We start from the raw sequence: 21,363 nt of genomic DNA on the forward strand, positions 1-21,363 counted from the left end.
AGCACATCAACCTATAGATTAGATTGTAAGCATAACAGGTGGGGGGTGGCGGTGTGATGAATATTTTTGATTCCTTTGGTTTGGTGAAGGAGGCCCCAAAGATGACCATGCCCAGAGCCCCAAAAGTGCTTAAAATGGCCTTGGCCAAAGCCGCGCAGAAAGGAATCAGCACAAAGCGCGGCTGGAACAGAAATAACAGAGCACCGAAAATGAAGGTAGGTAAAAGGCGCTGGAACAGAAATAACAGAGCACCGAAAATGAAGGTAGGTAAAGGGAGCGAGAGCCGGCGGAGGGGGGTGTGAGACGTAACTCGCGGCCGGCAAGGAAAACAAATGTAAAGACAGCGGAGCAAGGAAACACCGAAAGGAAAGGTTGGCTGAGACCGACAAGGGAGACAATTATCCTGGCAGTCAAAATAGTAGCAGGTCAACGGAACCAACGGTGCGCTTAGACTCCTAGAGTTGCAATGCACTGGTGGGCAGGCTAAGAGGAATTTATGGGAAGTGAAGCAGGACGACTAGAACGCTGCAGGCAAACATAACAGCACTTTAATGGTGGATTTGCCATCTCAACCACAGCTTCCACGACCCGTTCCTCATGACAAACAGCCACTGCACCTTCCTTTGAAAGATCGCTACCCTCTCTTCCGAGGGTGACGCCAGGCAGGATACCGTATGGAGTCTGGTTCTTAGGAACAGCACGTTCTGTGATGGTGTCAAGCAGGACATTGGGTAGTTGATGGAGAATCCCAGATCTATCAGCAGCTGGAAGGTCTCCTCCATGTGTCCACGCAAACTCTTGCGGAGTGGGCCAGGATGAGTCAGTCGTTGAGGTACGGGTATAGGTGTAAACCCCCTCGACGCAGATGGGCCACCGCCAGTGCCAGGCACTTCGTGAACACTCTGAGGTCTGACTACAAGCCAAAAGTTAGGGCCTTGAATTGGTTGTGCTGCCCCTGCACAACGAAGCATAGAAACTTTAGATGTTTCTTGTGAATGGGGACGTGGAAGTAGACGTCTCCAGGTCAAGCAACATCAAGAAGTCTCTTTTTTCCAGTTGGCCGCACACGTGTTGTAATGTTACCATCCTGAATTTTTGGGACTTGAGGTATTTGTTCAGACATCGCAGGTCTAGAATGGGCCTCCAGCCCCCTGGGTTCTTCCTGACTAGAAAGTATCTGGAATAGACTCCGGAGCCCCAGAGTTTATGGGGAACTAGTTCTATCACCATTTTCACTGCATGGCCCGCACCTCCCTCAAGAGCTGAGGGATGTGCTACTCCTGCCCGGCCACCGGAGGTATCCGCAGACACTTGCACTGAAGCTCCAGTGTATGTCCTTGGGCGAGAGCGTCCACCACCCATCTGTCGGTAGTCATATTTTTCCAATCGCTGACAGACCTCGTCAGCCGGCCTCCCACTAGGGTGCACGGGTGGGGGCCCAACATCCTGGTCGGTTCAGGCTGGCTTCAGAGCCGGCGTCCTGCCATGCGGGTGACGGCAATGTTGTCCTCCGCCACCGTAGGCCTGGGAACGGCCTCTGTAGGCTTCCTGAGTCTTGGGTCTGGAAGGCTGATGGTACGATGAGGAGAAACATTTTGAAGACCTGCTTGACTTTCCTCTGGAGTAGCGAAAAAGAAGAGCAGTGCTGCTGGAGGGTGCCCAGGGAGCGGGCCGTCTCTGTATCTGCCTTGATGGCCTGTAGGGACTCATCGATGACCTTCCCGAAAAGGTTTTCTCTGTCAAAAGACATGTCCAGTACCCTCGCTTGGACCTCCTGGCGGAAATTCGTGGCCTTCATCTAGCCTTGACGATGAAGGCAGACAACGTTCCCCATCTAACAGAACCCTGTGTCGGGAATGTCCTGCACCACTGTGATGGTGCGATCCAGTGCTACCTTCCCTTCCTGGAAGAGAGCGATTGCCCCCATTCTCTTGTCATCAAGGAGGAACTAAAAAATTGGACCCAGCTTGTACCACAGTTCCATGTCGTACCTGACTAGGATCACCGGTGTGTTGGCAACCTTAATGGTGGACGGTGCAATGTAAATCACCTTCCTTCCCATGGTGTCCATCTTCTTCCCCTCGCTGTCCGGAGGGACTGAAGACGACGAAGACGGGTTAGCCGACCGTGTCCTCACAGCCACCAAAACCACTGAATCTGGTGTTGGTTGCGACCTCAGCACATGGGTGCGGATTCCGGCACCCAGTACTTCTTCTTCAGCCTATCCCATTTGGCCGGAGCCATGCAAGGGTTCTTCAAGAGGGCCAGTGCCTCCTTCCCTCCCATACATTGTCCAGAAGGAGCACCACCATGATTGTCTACCTCTTGGCCTCGCGCCTCTGGTACAAGAAACCCTCCTTCTTGGTTTCTTCACGCACAAGCTGGAATAGCTCAGAGGCTCTGAAGATCATGGAATGGAACTAACCCACTGCATCCGGTGGGGAAGCCCTAGGCTGCAGAGACCACCGTCCACTGCAACAATATCGTTATTGTCGTCGTCGTCGTGGCCATATCAGTCCCCGTACCCGTGTCTTGGTCTGCTGGGGAAGAGGGTGCCCGACACGGATGTGGAGGTTGAAATGGAGCCATCGGATGATGCTTCCTCTTCTTCGCTGGCGGCTGATTGGTGGCCTGGGGGAACATTGGAACCTGTGGCATCCTCTTCTGGATCTCTGACACCAAGGTGTGGAGGGTTGACTGGATGTCCAGAGACACATCCATTGGTAGAGCTGGCGTGATCAGAACACTAGGAGCCGCGCCCTCATCGCCGTCCTCCTCTGCCATGTCCTTGTGAACCATGTGTATTGGCTGCAGGTCTTTGTCGTCTGTGGATGAAACTTCCATGGTTTGAGCTGTGGCCTGGGACTGATCCAGGGCCTCCTTGCCCCCTGCTTTTTTTCACCCTGAGGGGTCGACACCAGGTGCCGAGCCATGTCCCCTTCTGCGGTGTGCCAGCAGACTTTGCCAAAGTCACTGCAGCTGTTTCACGCCTCGGGGCAGGGATACCTTCTGCGCTGCAGAGGTTAACTTCACAGGGTCAGCCCCCTTAGCCTTCTTGAGAGCAGCCGCCACTATCGTCTCTGTCATCAACATATTCTTATCCTGTTTGCCGATTGGGCCTTCTCGGGAAGTTCAGCTTTCTCTTTCATCGACGACTTCTCTGGCTTCTCCCGCAGTTTAGCCCGGTTGGACAATTTCCTTTTTCGAGAAGGAGCTTGATTGTCGGTTGGCAGTGGAGGCGGAGGGAGATGTCGATCGCGCCGTGCCCACCTTGTGACCCGCTTCCGGTGACCCTGGTGGACCTGGTCTTGCGGTTCTTGTCCTTGTCTTGGGCCCCCACAGATGAGGCACCCTCAAAGGACTTAGAAAACCGCTCCGTGGACCAGCCAGTCCTGGGTGAGGACTTCTCCTTCCTTGTGTCTGGATGCAGGCAGTAGAGGCATTGCAGGTGCTTGTCTTCAAAAAACACATTCCGTAGCCCACACTTGGGCAGGACTTGAAGAGCAATCTTCCTTCCTTCTTCTCCTATGTCATGGTCGGAGGGCACGAAGTAGGCCCGATGAACTTCGGGAAACTTTGACGATCTTCGCCCTTGAGGGGCGTTGAAATTCACTGATAACGGATCCCTGCTGTCGGCAGATAGAGTAGAGAGCACACAGGCTATTCGAAACTCGAGGACTCACAACACTGAAGCTTACAGTAAAAATAAGAAGATGGCTGCCAGGCGAGGGGTTTAGGGAGAGGACTGTCATTGGATGGGAGCAGTATGACCCAGAGGACAGTGATTAGTTTAAAGGAGAAATACAGTTTGTAAGTGAAAGTGAAACTGTTTTTTCTTTTACCAAGGATTCCCAGCCTGACAACAGGGAATATTCATGAGCATGTAAATCCATGCCAAACCCCATGCTGGAGAAATAGAATTTATTTACGCTTTATATAACATTCGGGCTGAACCCCTCTGTGACGTCATCACTGTGTCACTCTGCAAAACCCTAAGTTCAAAATCTCTGTCTTCAGTGCTCACTTTGCCCTCAATAGTCGTCCAGGCAACACCACCACTGGCTGCTCCAATGGTTATACACATTTTATATAAAATGTATATTACTTTATGTCAAATCATCTCAACATCATATCAAAACATTTTGATAATGGTTGTATACCCACTTTATATACAACATAAAGTTTATAACAAATCAATATAATTATTGATGTCTTTGTTATGTAAAATGTATATTCATTTTATATCAAAACCATATCCAAAGGGGTTAGGACTAAGAACACAAAGGGGGCGGTCCCACCTGTCAACATTTTGATGTGTGTGGAAGGGGGCCCCATACACTACTAACATCTTACACTGTAACACCTGGCTGGCACACATTTAGTAAAACAACTGCTCATTGGTCGATATGTCAGAAAAAACTAAAACAAACATTCAGTGCTGCAACCAATGCCTGCCACACATGTTGCCAGTTGCATGCTAACAAAATATCCTGCTTCCCGCATACATCCTTTCTCCGTAGCATTGTTTTGCCCACAAGGTGCCACTTAGCAACATCATATGCACGAAATTCACAAACACGTTTAGTCGCAGAAGACTTTCTTTTTGATCGACAAATATTCCTAATCATAATCAACTGAATAGAATAGGTACATTTGGTGGAGAATTTGACATCAAAGGAAAGTGGCTAAAAGTAAAACTTAAATTACACAGGGGTAGCAAGGTGAACAGAAGAAAAGTAAACACCATGTTCCCTTTAATTTTCTTTGGCTGTGTGCGGAAATAGACTGCCTGTGTGCAGGCACTTTCACAGTCTTGTGCGCAAATGAGTGATACAGTGAGCAGTGGGCTCTGATCCACGGTGACAGCAAAGCAAGAGCAGCGAGGACAAACTCTACTTCAAGCAGGCAGGGTTCACCTCCCAAGACTGGAGTGCTGTCTTCCTGTTAAAAACATACAAGTGACATCCTAAAAATGGTCCAACATATTAGATGGGACAAACGGAATAGGATAATACAATGTACCCTATTCTGAGCCTCGGCCCAGGTATCTATTCAATGAATCATGTTATGTGACGCTTAAAGAGGTGTCTGAGTCCTACTAATGAATGCTAATAGGTGACTAGGTTTGCATCTCTTCTACGTGTTGTGCCCCGCAGTATATTATTGTTAAAATGTAGGGAGCACCAAAGGCAAGTTCTTTTGCAGGTTCCATGTCTTGACTGTGCAGTAATTACTGCGTGGGTCTTTCCCGCACAATAATTATCCAAGCAGTGCTTTAAGTGGGCCGGGCCAGCCCGGTCCTCGGTAGTCTCCAAAAAGTGAGGCTGAGCGAGGACCCTGCTGGGGACCCCCGGTTCCACCATGCCACGTCAGGTCATTATCCCGCCACGGCCTCAGCCGCGACAGGATTTGAACCCACTGCCATCATTGAGTAAGTCAGCTGTGACTGACAGAAATGCCAGCCAGCCACAGCGTTGTGCAAACAGTTTGAGCAATGCTGTGGCTGGCTGGCACTTCTGTCTGTCACAGCTGCCAGCAGGACGCACACAGCTTTTAAAAACTGTAACTTCCTCTCACGACAAACTCGTGCGAGGATCACAAGAGGAAGTTGCAGTCCCAGGCAAGTCTGGATAAAAGGGTGCACCGTTTTGGCATTGTTCCTTGGCTGCTGTACTGGATGTGATGTTGCAAGCATGAAAGGCGCATGCGCGAGCCTCATTCCGGTCCGCCCATGCGCATTGAGAATAAAGAACGTCCGTGCGGGCAGTTGCCGCCAGGACGCCGTAAGGCACACACGCGTGTCCCGTGTCTCCTTGTGTGGATGCGTGTGAGCGAGTGCGTTTGCGGGGCGGCCCGAGGCACGGGGCTGCCCACAACATCTGGCGACGAAGCGGGATCCGAACGGAGCGTTTCGCTGACATAACGCTGCATGTACACTGCAGCAACGTTATATCGGAGCATTCCCCGAATCCAGCACGAGCAAAGCGGATCGGTTTCTACGCAGGACACGGGGCAGTAGCGGCCTGAAAAGGTGCTCGTGCGCTGCTCACGTTCTACTGAAACTACAGTGAACTAATTTTTGGAATCTGAAAAGGAGACGCCATCCCCCACAAGGTGAGTGACTGCTGCCTGACTGACTTTGCTTCGAGGCAAACTTCTCCCTTCGGTGTGTTCGCCTCGACGAGCTGAAATTGCTGTTGTTCTCTCTTCTTTCCATCTCGTGTTCACTCGCTTTCTCTATCTTTAATCTTTCCCATTCTCTATATCTTCTTTTCCTTCTTACCAGGCTGTGGAGCTACATGGGTCCTATTCACAATGATTCACCCCAGGTTTGCGAGCGTCAGGGGGTGCACCAGCACGGGCATGATTCAGCGCATGCCCGCATCACCTGACGCTCTGCGAATCGTGGATGAATCGGTGTGAATCAGACCCATTCTGTTTTCTTCCTAATGCAGGGTACTTCATGACGCATGAAGTACCCTGCATTAGGAAGAAAACAGAATGGGTGTATTTTCGAAGGGGGCGGGGGCACGCAGGTGCAAACCTCCACTCGGGGGAAAGAAAGCCAACCTCTAGTCTTATAGACTGCAATTTATTTTTCTCTTGCTTTAGTCCATAAAGACTCCCATGCCTGTTTTCCTGATACTGTCCCCATATGCGCCAATCCCAGGGACTTTATTATTCAGGCCCTGCATTGCCCTGCATTGGTCAATCAGCTTTGCTGTACAGTAGGACAATCTATAGTTAACAAATACTTGACTGACTTCATTGGACCTCCTGTCCAGGCTGCTTGTTTCACAATCCTGCATCTGCAGTTGGAAATATCTCCCAATGCAGCATACAATAAGTGATAATATCATTATTGACCTTATTTGTCTTACTTAATGCCTCGTTTGTTTACCCCTTTCTGCATTATGGGGCCAAACTTTGCTTGGGGCTAAACCCCCCGAAATAGTTACCTAGCACGCTGTAATTATCACAAATGCCATCAATAGCACCTGTGTTACAGGCCCACAATTGTGATGGGCGATTTGCCTTGTGTCTGGGGCACTCCGTTACATATTAACTATATATTGAAGCACAAATCACCAGATTTTAGGCCAGAGGGACTAATTGCTGTGTCTGTGCTTCTGACAGTGGGTAGCAAACATGCCCCACTGGTAAGGCAAATGAAGAGGAGGTTGAAGTCTCTTTCAGGGCATGGTGGGTGCAAAAAGAGTTGTTAATCCCCCCAACACACTCCTGGGGGCTCTAGGACCTGCTGGTGATAGCTAGTCCTTGCTCATTCAAGCTCTATTCCCATTTTTCCTGATATAGTCCCAGGAGAAATGGGAATAGAGCTTGAATGAACTACATATGGAGACACAGGAAAGGGAACCTGTATGGGCTATGGCAGGCTATAGCAGGAAACCTTGTGTTGAAGCATATGGGGAAGGGCAAACTTTGTGTCACTCAATGAAAGACAATTTTATGAAGGCCTTTCAGGTAACCATCCTTCAAGGTGTGCTGCAGACTCGGATAACGAACTTGTAGCCAGTTTTAGTGTGCTAGATGCAAAGAATGTACCTAATGATGAAGAAATGGTGAAAATTAAATTCAAATACTGTGTACCAAATTTAAGCCCCCAGTCAGAGACATCATCCATGCCTTCAGGGATTTTTAGGAGTTTGGTGGTAAAAGGTGTCCTGAAGCATTTAGGAAGTTAGTTGCTTGCATAGAAATGTTGCCTGCAAGTAATGCAGATTACGAAAGGGGCTTCAGTGCCATTCATTTAATTGCTTCGCCAAGCCGAGCATCCCTCCATGTGGCCACTTTCTTTATGTTTATGGCTGAAACTTAATGGCCCTCCTGTAAAAGCTTTTAAGCCATTGGGCCTCATTACACGTTGTGCGGTAAAAATCGCAAATTACCGGCATGGCGCTATTAACGTGTCTGCCTTTGCAAGAGGCCGCTAATAGCGTACCATTATGAGTACGCGGACACGAGCATAGCGCCATGCCGGTAATGATCCTACCGCCATGCCGCTAAAGACCCCAAAAAGACCCTTAGCGGCACCGATGAAAGCGCTGATAGCACTTCCGACCTCCCGCAACATGCAAATAGCGGTCACCGCTAATAACGGCCATCGCAATTAGCGGTCACCGTTAAATAGCGGAACCGGAAATAGCGTCATCGCACAGGAACGGGAAGGAGCACGGCGGCCATCTTTAAAAACACAATCCATTGCCATCCTCTGCCCCCTGGACTGTTTTGAGTACTTCGCTATTGGAAAGCCACAAGGACACCCTCGTCATGCCTAAGGCTATTAAAAAAACAACTGACCGCCAGCGCAAGGAAAAGTTTTTCACCGAGGAGCTAACAATGCTCACAGACACCCTTGCAGCGAATACCAACGTGGTATTTGCGAGCGACATGCGTCGGGAGACCCTTATCCGCAAGAAGGCAATCTGGGCAGAGGTTGCCCTGAAAGTGAGTGCAGTGGGCACCACCACCCACACTGTCCGGGAGTGCAGAAAGCGGTGGGATGATCTCCGCCTCCGGGTCAGAAGCATCCTGTCTGCGAACCACAACATAGCCACAGCCGGTGGATCTGATTCGCCGATAAAATTAAAGGAGTGGGAAGAGACCTGCGCCAACATGATTGGAGTAGAATCGATTGAGGGAGTCGGGACCATGGAGCATGGTGTGGCAACTACATCCGATAGAGGTGAGTGTACACATGAAAGTATGCACTGTGAATGTTCAGCTCCCCCCAAATGTGAGCCCATAATCACCTCATGGATGCGCAAACTTCCATACATGCATGCAACCCTGGCCATGTCAGTGTCAAACCCAAACACACACACATGCACAATCACCAGAGACAAGTGCCACACACAGCCATGCATGGATGACCCACTCAACAAAGACATCACCTGCATCCCTACCAATGAAGTCCCAATGCTCACAACAGCTAGAATAATGTATTGTGCATGAAGTACATTGAACCGTCACCAATGCCATCCCCCTCTTTGTCCCCGACAGGCTCACATACAGACAGTGATAAACCTGGCACTGCAACTCTGGAACCCCCTGCCATGAAAAAATCAAGGCCACAGGACACAGGGGACACCCCCACATCATCAAGGGGCAAAGGGAGAAGAGTTCCCATCCCAAGTGCCAAATATCGGCGGAGCACCACTGCTGAAATAGCGCTGTCCACACCAGCAACAACTGGCCCACCTTCTGAAGTGAACCCCCCACCACAGAATCAAGCCACGGAGGGCCCACCCTCTGCTGCAACAAGTTCCACAGGTGAGGCGGCAGCCACAGCACCGCTCTCGGATGTGGATTAGGCGATAGATTTGCCCATGGGCATGCACACCCCAACCCCCCCGGAAACCCCGAGACAAATCCACAGCAGACACCTGGGTCCAGTGTCAATGGCCAGTTTGGCGAGGACAACATGGGAGGGTTCAGTAGCCCACCGGTGGCTTCACCAGATGTCCTGCTTGCAGAGGAAGGCGCAGCAGCCACACCACGGGAACGCCACATTGATCCTGACCTGGCCAGCATCAGGCAGCGCCAACAGGAGATAACTGTGCTGGTTGGGCAGCATGTCGAAGAGGCTGCCCGTCTCAGGGGGGAGATAACAGAGACTGCCAGGCACTCAAGGGAGGCAATTGAAGCCTGCATCAACAGGCTGTGTGGGGAGACGAGCCCACTCAGGCAGGTCCTCACACGGATAGCGGACGCAATGGACCGCCAGTTCCCACCACCACCACCACCGGGACTGACAGCCACATCATCTTCATCCACCAGTTCGAGGCAGACAAGCCCCCTCCGCCGCTCCATGCGCACCACCAGGGGCACGTCAAGCCAGCCTCCTCATGCTGGTGGTGGCAATGGGAAATAGGGACTGCAGGGTCAACCCACCACGTGTGCAGCTGCACAACAACATTGTGCCAGACACATAAGGGACTGTTGTGGGGGGAGGGGGAAGGGTGTATTGGGACTGTTGTGGGGGGAGGCGGGAAAGGTGTTTTGGGACTGTTGGGAATGCGGGGGGAAGGGTGTTTCGTGACTGTTGTGGGGGGAGGGGGGAGGGTGTTTTGGGACAGTTGTGGGGGAGGGGGGAAGGGTGGTGGGATGGTTGGGGACATGCACTTATACATCTTTAAATTCGTTAATACACTGGTGATTAATCAAAACACAGGCTTGGACTTCTTCATTGTGTATGTGTACTTTATTGGTGACAGGGTCCATTGTGCGCTTCAACACAGACACCAGTGCATTTCTACCCATATCCATCGTACAGAGTAAAACCATGTTACTCAGAACATTTGGTTGATCAGATGCTGTCTCACATCACGTCCCTCTTGGCCATCGCCCCTTGCATTACCTGCATCCCCGTCACCTCCGTCCTCATCACCATCATCATCCTCATCAGGTGGTTGCATTTGAACGTCAGGGGGCAGTGGCGCATTCCGTCTGATACACATATTGTGCAGCATGACACATGCCATGGTGATCTTGGCCACCTTCTCATGGCCGTACAGGAGAGCGCCACCGACCTGCTTATGCACCTAAACCGTGTCTTCAAAAGGCCAAATGTCTGCTCAATCACGACACGGGTACCGGTATGTGCACGATTGTAGTCCTCATCGTGCCGGTTCTGTGGGTTCTGTACAGGGGTAAGGAGCCACCTCTTCAGGGGATAGCCGCCATCACCTGTATGGGGGGAAGAATGGGGACCTGTTACTGTTCAACTCTGGAGTGGCAGGTACATGTCACACAAATCAACTATGCATACTGATTGTGATCCATGACTACCAGCATGCATGCAGACAATCTGTGTGACTGCAATGTGCAAAGGTGTACTTGACCCTGCAAGTGGACATGCCCGAATCATGCCTCCAACAGCAATTGACATGTCCTGGGTGATGCCATGTCTTAGGTGTCCCTGAGCCCAGGCATATTTGGTACCACACTGCTAGTGTACTGACATTCCGACATTTATGTTGCCATGCTGTGTAGCATCACTTCACTGGTGCTATAGGTGAGTGGTTCTATGCTATGGCTAGGGGTGATCCCTTTGCATGCATTCAAGGGCACATTTCTGTATTGATGTTGTGCTGCGCTGATACTGTATTACCATCTTGAAGCCATGTTGCTGAATCGTGTATTATGTGGTGTGGCATAATGTGCAATGTGGATGTGGATGGATGTGTAATATTCGTAGACGTGGATTCTTCTCTATGTTGTGTAGCTTATAATTGCATGCGGGTTCTTCTCAAGTACATTGCGGCCTTCCCTGATGGACATTGGCGTACATCTGTATGTCCATTTGTCCTACGGACGACAGGCTACACCCAGTTGGAGTATGTATCTCTCCCCCCCAATCACACCCAGTTGGAGTATGTATCTCTCCCCCCCAATCACACCCAGTTGGAACATGTATCTCTCCCCCCCAATCACACCCAGTTGGAGTATGTATCTCTCCCCCCCAAATCACACCCAGTTGGAGTATTTATCTCCCCCCCCAATCACACCCAGTTTGAGTATGTATCTTCCCCCCCCAATCACACCCAGTTGGAGTATGTATCTCTCTCCCCCAATCACATCCAGTTGGAGTATGTACCCCCCCCAATCACACCCAGTTGGAGTATGTATCTCCCCCCCCAATCACACTGCCATGTGCTTGCCCTGCTACTCACCAAGTAGCCACAAACGTAGTCCGGTTTGTCGCTCCATGCAGCGTGGTATGGTTGAGTTCCGCAGGACCATGAAATCATGGGTTGATCCGGGAAATCGGGCACAACAATGAGTGATTATCTTGTTAGCCTCACATACCATTTGGACATTGATGGAGTGGAATTGCTTCCTGTTTCGGTAGACTACTTCATTGTGATGTGGGACCACCAATTCCACATGGGTACAGTCGATGGCCCCAATGCAACTTGGGATGCCTGCCAGTGAATAGAAGCCAACTTTGGTGTTTGCGATCTCCTGGGCAGTCCGTGGTAAGAATATGTGTTCAGGTGCATGCTTCAGGAGGGCATCGAGTACCTGGTTCAGCGTGCGTGAGAATACTGGTTGTGAGATGCCATGCATCTGCCCCACTGTATGCTGGTAGGTGCCTGTGGCCAGGAAGTGGAGCACAGTCACACCTTGAGTAGAGGGGGGATGGCAGTTTGGATGTCTATGAGGCTGACAATGTCGTCATGTATCCTGTCCACAATGCTGGTGATGGTATCCTGGTCCAGACGGTACAGGGTGTGTATCTGCTCAGGGGTTAGGTTAAATGGGCTGGCTCTGATCCTGGGGATTGGTGGCTGCCTCTTTGGTATGACTAGGTTCCCTGGTGGTGCTTGCTGCGCCTGTCTTGCCCTCCTCCTCCTCCTCCTGCGTATCCTCTGTGCTGCCTGTTGTTGTTGGTGCTGCACTGCAATCATGTCCTCCAGCCCATGTAATGCTGCTAGTATTGGAACCATCTTGGTGTGGGAAGGGGTGTGTGAAGGGGAGTGGTGTGCTCCTTTTGTACTGCCACAGTGTCCATTGCCTCCACCTGTGCTGATTGGGTCCACCTGTGGCAGGTGGGAACACTGCTCAGTTCTATGAACGGGTGGTTCGCGATGCCGGTATTAGCGCCATGGCGGTAAGGGGTTTTGGGGGCTTTACCATGCCGCTATTAGCATGTCCGCTTGGCTTGTGATGGTGTGCTATTAGCGGCATGGCGTTATTTACGGGATGGAAGGTCGCGCGCACGCGGACTAGCCGCTATTAGTGACACCATACTTAGCGGTGCCGCTAATAGCGGTGAGCCGGGTCGTAATTGGCATGGGGATTTAACGATACCGGTATTCCCTTACCGGTAACGTTAAATCCCTACCGCACAACGTGTAATGAGGCCCATTGTCTTTTGTGAAACGGTGGCTATGAAAAGGGAGACGAACAGCTGAGGAAAGGCACTGTGAGCAACTTCATGCAAAGAAAGACTCCCTTGAAGATTATAATGTGGGGTTCTAGGAAATTGTCAATTAATGGTTTAAAAATTTGAATGCACCCACTAATGTACCTCAACACCTACCCTTTTGTTAACGGCCCCAGTTGAGGGTCCAATAAATAAATAATGACGTTAAGCTTTGATTTGTTATACTTTAAGGAATGTAGCAAGCAGACTGTGTTACGATATGTACTTAGTGATGTAGGCCAGACCATTTTTACATGTTCATCTTTAGGCCATGCCCATCAAATCATAGGCCACGTCCATCATGCAAGCCACACCCCCAAATTAGGACCCCCCCATCAATTTCTTACCCCACTTAAATCACTGCACCAAAGTGCCTGCCCTCGCTGTCCGCTCGCACCCAGCCCTTGTTCTTCAAGGGGCTGCACCAACCCCTGCCCATTACACCCAGAAAGGGGTGGTTTTGTCCCCCATTTACCACCCCTAAGTGCATCTGTCTATCACTTACCTGATTGTCCTGATGTGGCTTGGCTTCACCGCTCCTGCTCGATCTCTTGGACCTTGTGTTGGCACCCAACCAACTTACCACACCCTACCCAATACCATGCATGCCCTCTCCCCTGACCACCTTCATTTTGGGATAATGAAAAATTGAATATATCTTCTGACCCCATGTGATATGCTTGCTGCAAATGTTCTTCAATGACTGTATTTTATAGAGTGTATTTGTGTATCTGGTAAACAAGCGTGACTTCAATGAATGAAGTTATTTGACCTTGTGGGTCTGCAAAGTTGTGCAATTTTGCTTCAGCCTACTTTGTGAAATTCCAACATAAATTTAGCAAATTTCAGGTAAAAGCGAAATGCTCAACTTCATTCACAAATTCAGAATATACATCAAACAGGATGAGACACATAACGAGGGGGTATGACAGAGATGAAATGTGGCAGAATTTATTTCACCCTAGAAATGTGTTGGCATAATTACATAAACACAGAAATTCAAAAATACTTTATGGTCAAATGTCATATATATAAACAACCTTCAACCTGTCACTGGGGACTTGAGTGTGTGTCTGCCAATCTGCAACCAGCGTTTGCAGGAGTAAAATTCACAAGGATGTCAAACGTTTGCTTGCAATTTTCATGTTTTAGTTATATCAGCAGGCACATGATTTTGAAAAAACATTATAGGATTTTCTATGACCCAGCAAAATAGGTTTGCAAAGTATTTTCGATACAGTGAAGCCATCTGCAAAGCTTTCCTCAAAAAATGATTGCAGAGGTCATACAAAGCAGGCCACATGCACAGCATTGGGCAGAATTCCTGTGGTCTCTCGTGGGTCATTTAGAGTCTGCTGTTATGACGTTGTATTGTGTGTGTGTTCCTGTTCCTTCGTCCTCCTTGTTAGGACGGCATTTAATTGTTGGGAATCCTAATTTTCTGGGCCCCCTAATCCTTTCGTGGAATTCCTTTTTTTATACTTTTCCTTTATGGACAAAGGAACTTTTACTGACGTCCCTTGCCACTGCAACCTTTCTTTCTGTTGAACTGCTTTTCGAAGCCCATATGTGTACTATTGCAAAGTTGCAGGTACAGCAGTTCAGTCCCAGTGTAATTCTATTACCCCTGAAAGACGGTTGTGAAGAAGGCTGGTGGCAGCTCTGATTTAGTTTTGCCCGCAGCAGGGGTGAAGTCACTTTTAACAAATGTGTAGCCCATTGCAACTAGGTAGGCATTGGAGATCTAATCATTGTGTAACCCCGGTTCCCAGCCATTTTATTTTCAGCATCCCATTATCTATGTGGAACATGAGGCATTGCCAAAATTGCATTTTTGACGTATGCTCTTCCTGACCCCACAAAGCCACATTTGATTTCGCTTAAACTGGCGTAGGCTGGTTAAAAGTCCCATAGACCTCCCAGTCTACATTCTGTATGAATCTGCCAGTGTGTATGGCATTTTTAAGGCTCAGCCTCACTGGCTGCCAAAACGTTTGTATGCTGACCTATGGTGTGAATGGAGGGCTGTCTCTGGCCAGCCCCTGTGTGAATGTATTACCAATGGGGGACCCTGCACATTCCTCAGACGTGTACTGGATTTCTTAGAAGATGGCTGGTTTTTGATAGGCTACTGCTTCTAATGGCCCAGTGGGGTATAGTATAATGGCATGGCTCTGGCTCCTCTGTTCGTGCCCATCCTATGCTCTTCCTTCGCTTCCCTAAGTCTTCCTGGTTGGCTGGAATGATTGTCCTTTCATGGGACAGGTTACTGGCCTTTACTGTGCTGCCTCTCTTTTAAAACCTCTGGGACAATGTGCTGTGAGGTAGTGACACACCCTTTTGTAGACCTTGGGTGAGTTGCTACTGCCTCGTTCTAGCTCCATTTGGGACATCCTGGCTCAACTACTACCATTGCCCCCATCATGAGACCATTGCTTCCTGACTGGCTGACCCTGCTTGTCCCTGGAGCTGTCATGGGGAGGTTGTCTGGGTCCTAACCTTCTCCTCCTGACAGCTTCTTTTGAGCCGCTGGTGTTTCTGCCTTGCAGCTCTCTTCATTATAGATGTCCTGTTTATTGTTCCTTTGGGTTCTCATGATCTCCACTGGGTGGCAGTTCGAGTTCTTAAATTCTGAGGTGGCAATCTAAATTTTCAGCCTAAGTTTACTGTTATCCTGCCATTGTTGGGACACATCCTCCTCATCCAGCAATGTGAATGCTTGTCTTCGGGTTGTGGGGTCTTGATATAGTCTTTGGATTCTTCATTAGGGGTCCCCTTGGACCGGGAGCACTGGGAGTTTTGAGGTCCTCCCCTCCACTATGCTTTCCATGTCTGGAGTGGGTGTGTCCTCCCTCTGCATCCAACTCTTCCTGGCCTGCTGCTTCTCGAACCCTGTGCTGGAACTCTTCCTGAGGGTCTCCTGTGGTTTCTCCTTTGGATGATTGCACCTTCTGCTGCACTTGTGGGGGAGGAGAACGTACCCTACTTTTCTCCAGAACTGCAACAACCTGGTTGGATTTGTCCTGTTCTTCTCTTTGTTTTAGAACTTCTAAACGTCTGCAAAAGTTACTCTAACAGGCACTTACCTGGACAGCAACATCTCTTCTAGTCCCAGTGATTTATGATCTATTTTACAATATGTAATCACTACAGCTCATTATTGTCATAACATAACATTGGGTATCACGACGAATCAAGGGAATTTGTCCCTTCTCCACAAGGGGGAGCCACCCTTTGAGGCTAGGTAGATGAGCCAGCTCTACAACACCCTCCCTAGGGTGGAACCTCACCGGGAGAGACTCCCGCTTAGGGGACAAGGACTCCTGTCCCTGTGAGGAATCCCCTAAAGCTGTGCACACGTGGCCTACATGGGATGCTCTAAAATACCAGAGACTTTTAAACAACACGACTGGGATGTAGAAAAACGTAATAGATGTCATTATCACCTGGAAAAGAACATGTCCCTTTAAATGGAAGTATCCAGTCCAGTAGGGTGAGTATATTGACTAGAGTGTACTTGACGGGCAACAGACAGAGAGAGGAATGCATATGCAGGCAAGGAAAGGCCCCAGGCTGCATAACACCGGGAGGAGGCGGAGTAGGCGTGAGCCATGAAACCTGCAGGTTTCAATCTTGCACTGTACTGAACAGGGAGACGCTAGAGTTACAGCGGATGCCCACCATGAGAAGCCAAACAGGCAGGAGCCCTGGGGGTGGTGGTGATGGCGTGACCACGAAGGATCTGAGGTGGGCAGTCAGCCCACAAACTATCCCTAATACCACCGCAAGCACATAGCAACACGGTGTCCGGTCACTCATCAGAATACCAGGACGCCGCAAGGAGAAGAGAAAACCTGAGGAAGGAAGCACCGGCGAAAGCAAGCCAATGGCAATACGGAGCAAGAGGGAAGCCCCCAGAGAAACCAGAATCCCAAAGACATTCTCCTTCACAGTTGGAGGTAACGGAGAGAACAGGAATAACGGGAGGCCCAAAGGGAATATTTATACCGTGCAAGAAACTTGTTCCAGTACAATTCAGGAGGAAACGTTGAGCGTGAAACTGATACACTTAAAGTGTTTTGATAAAAGAGAAAGAAGTGTTGAAAATAGCGTGAGTGAAAGAAAAGATCAGTGCATAACAATACCATGGGAAAAGGGGAAGTACCCCTGTATTCTATATAAGAAGAAAATAACATAAGAGAAAGAGGATGTTATGAGCCAGAGCGCAGAGAAACTGTCCCGGTCAACATTATACAAAATCAAATAGACCAGAACAAGGTGAACCATAATTGTCCAGGAGAGAAGGCCTACCAGAGAAATAATATTTTTCAAGAATACTTTGAATCTAGTAAGCAGGAATACAGACCTTATAAAAGATCTACTAAAGCTATAAACAAGGAGGAGAGAAAAGCTGCAGCCCACTTGAAGAGTTAGAGATTGATACTAGAAATAACAAGAGACTATTTGAAGATTATATATTAATAAGAAATCCTATGACTGGTACCAGAAGTACTGTCAGGAGAAGGGAGCCATTCTCCTGACCTAAGTTAGTTACAATAGTGTTAGAGTCAGTTTGGTTAGTTTGGACAGCGGACTTATTCCTTTGGACATTCACGAATGACCGACGAGCACCTTAGTTAGGAACATAGGTAGGGATCACCCATAGTGATAGGGAAAGTTAGGCCTTATAATTATTCCTTTACTCAAACCACGCAAAACATGTCCTCAGAGTGTCCGCGTCCTTCTTCTGCGCTAGAGACAACTCCCATCCTCCCAACGGTAGATGGCAACATAAACCCATGCTTGAGACAGCCATTCAGGTGCCCAACCTTTTGAGACCAATGAGAAAGTGCAAGTAAATGAGGTGTGGGCTAATTAACTCATAGACTCCGGGAGGAGACAAACGGCAGTCAGAGCCGACCTCCTATATCCAAAGGAAATGCAAGGTTTTCAACCCGTAAAAATAACCTGTGTTCATGGGGTTGTAGAGACCTATCCTAAGGTACCTTTGTCCCTGAGGGTTAGAAACCAACCTACGACTATGAAAACAGCAGTGGTGCCTGGTCTGCTTGACGAGGTAATTATAGGCACAGACTGTCCAACCTTTAGGGAACTGTTAATACCTGCTGCAACTGAAAATCTGAATCCTCCATACTCTCCTTTACAATCTCGGCAACCCTCCATCGAACTCTCAGACACTCCCATATGGAACTGAGGAGAGATCAGGTCTCCGGGCCCAGAAAGAACAGGACCACTCACTGAAACATCAGGAAGAGTTACCTTCTAAAAGGAGAAGGGAATGCCATGAAATTAAGTTAAAAGGTATGTGATGAATCAGGGGAATGTGTCCCTTCTTCCCAAGGGGGACACTCCCCTGTGAGGCTAGGGAAGTGAGCCTGCTCCTCTACACCCTCTTTAGAGGTTGAGGCAAGTGGGACATCACCAGGAGAGACTCCCCCTTAGGATTCCCCTTAGGGGACAAGGACTCATGTTCCTGTGAGGAACTCCCTAAAGCTGTGCACACAGTGGCCTACATGGGATGTTCTAAAATGCCATGAACTTTTAAACAACAAAACTGGGATGAAGAAAAACTTACTAGATGTCATTATCACCCAGAAAGAGAACATAAGCCTTTAATGGACATATCCAATCCACTAGGACGAGTACGTTGATTAGAGAGTACTTCACAAGCAACAGAGAGAGGAATGCATATGCAAGCAAGTGACGGCCCGAGCTGCATAACACCTGGAAGAAGCAGAGTAGGCATGAGCCGTGAAACATGTCAGTTTAACGCTTGCATTGTACTGAGCAGGGAGATGCCACAGTTATGGCAAATCCCCACCGTGAGCAGCTGAATGGGCAGGAGCCCTGAGCAATGTGGTGCCGTGACCATTAAGTATGCACGGGGGGGAGCCAGCCCACAAACTATTGCTGATACCACTGCAATCAGCAACAAGGTGTCCGGTCACTCAACGGAATACAGGGACGCGTAAGGAGAAGAGAAAACCTGAGGAAGGAAACACAGGCAAAAGCAAGCCAATGGCGATACGGAGCAAGAGGGAAGCTCCCAGATGAAACAGAACCCCAAAGACATTCCCCTTTACAGTCGGAGGTAATGAGGAGAACAGTAATAACTAGAGGCCCAGGTGGAATCATTATACCATGCAAGAAACTCGTCCCAGTACAATTTGCGAGGAAAAGTTAAACATGAAACTGATGAACTTAAAGTGTTGTGATATAGGATAAAGAAGTATTGAAAATTATGAGAGTGAAAGGAAACAACAGTGCATAACAATACCCTGAGAAAAGGGGAAAGTACTCCTGTATTCTATACAAGATGAGAATAACATAAGCGAAAGAGAATATTATGAGCCACGAACTGTCCCGGTGAACATTATACAAAATCAAATAGACCAGAACAAAGTGACTCAATCCAACGACCTGTATCCGAAGTACCCTCAGGAGTAGGGAGCCATTCTCCTGACCTAAGTTAATTATCATAGTGGTAGGGTCAGTTAGGTTAGTTTGGACAGCAGGCTTGTTCCTTTGGACATTCACGAATGACTGACGAGCACCTTTGTTAGTAACACAGGTAGTGATAGGGAAAGGTAGGCTTTTGTCATGACCCTTACCCATGGCCCTCACTGGCAAGTCAGCCTTCCAGTTAGGGCCAGGTCAAAGGCCTTAAAACCTCATCCAAGACACTCTTGGAGTCAGTCCTGGCGCCTTTGGCGCCATGCTCATAACCATCATGAAGACCAACATTAGAATCAGACTATTTACTTGGGACTATTTAACTTGGGGGTTCAGCCAACATGAAGGCACACACATAGCTCAGTTACAAGGAACTGAGCTATGTGGTCTAGTCTTTTGGGTGTGGCAGGCCTGGGACTACTTTTCCTGGACTACTTTGGGTGTGGCAGGCCTGGGACTATTTTACCTGGACTACTTTACCTGAGACTATTTAAACTGCACCCAAACAGCAGAACATGCTTTGCGTTATTCTGCTGTGGGCAGCGTAACGCCCACCGTGTCCAGTTCTTTGATGCTAGCTTACCTGAAACCAAGGACCTGCAGAGAGAGAAAGAACACTGCGAAACTTACCTGGAACAGTATCCTGTCTTCAATCCATCGCCGACTTCAGTTCCACTCACCTGAAGGTACGAACTCCATCATCCGGCACCGCATGCATCCTGGAATACCATAACCTGGAAAAAGGAGAAAGAAAGACAGCATTAGTAAGGGGTTCCTCCCGAACGAAGAAAGCCACACAATTCTTACCTGGGTAATCATCTCCTGGTCAGTATCATCGCTGGAACATTACAGCGCTCAGCGAGGAACATCGCGACCTGCAAGGAGAGAAAAGTCACAGGTTAGCAATACAAAAGGCGAAACAGCGCAACGCATTGCGCATTACTCACCGGACAGCATCGCGCACACCGCGCTTTCGCGTACCGGCCCATGCTCTTCTTCAAACTGCATGACAACACCAAAATACCTTTCCATACTTAAAAGGAAAGAAGCAAGACATTATTATTCGAACTAAGAGGAACATAAGAACTGCATATAAAGACTGTAAAGCAGCAAACCTACGGAGTCGCAGCAAGCCTGGATTCCCACAGGGGGGCTTGCACCAGTGAAGTAACTTGGCCACTGCTCGCCCCCCACATCTACGCACCCCTGCCACGAGGAGCAGGACGGAGAATCCACCTTTTACAATATTAAGGAGAGGAGAAGGCCCAAGGGGGAGCAAGGAGTTGAGGCCAAGGGAGGTGGGAAAACATAAAGACAATCTCGTATTGAATCCAGCTCTCCTCTATTCCAGACCCATCTTTAACCAGAGGCCTTACCAAGGGACCGGTAGAGGGTTTGAGAGTGCAAATCATCCAACCAGGGCTGGGTGGCGTCCCCATGGATACCAGGTGAGCGTAACAGATTCTTGATAACAAGTCATCACAGTTGCATGAGGGGCTCCTGCCATGGGTGTGTCTTCAAGGAAGTCCACATTAGTTGCTGCATAGTACATACATTGTCCTTTCAAACGGTTCAGTGGTACAGATACTTGTCCATTATCTTACATGCAACGTAAAACTTTATTAGTTAAAGCTGTCTCATGCCGTATAGCCTTGATATAGTTACTCAAGGCACCTAATCCACACATAAACTGCACCAAGAATTTGCTGTAAGTTTCGAATGTATTGGAAGGTCAACAGGAACCTGAAGTGGAAGTTAACATGTGTGTCTTAAACTTTAATGAAGGTAGTGCTCCATGTGATCCCTGCCATTCTATTTGCCGCTCATAAGAGTTTATGACAAATCAGAAGCCTTCTTTCTGGTTTAGATGTGTGTTTTCAACCTGCAAGCTATCAAACATTCTTCTCCCACCTAAACACCATTTGAAAAAACAACGC

The sequence above is a fragment of the Ambystoma mexicanum genome, chromosome 6p (assembly GCF_040938575.1).
Source record: "Ambystoma mexicanum isolate Mex_15411 chromosome 6p, UKY_AmexF1_1, whole genome shotgun sequence".
Lineage (NCBI taxonomy): Eukaryota > Metazoa > Chordata > Amphibia > Caudata > Ambystomatidae > Ambystoma > Ambystoma mexicanum.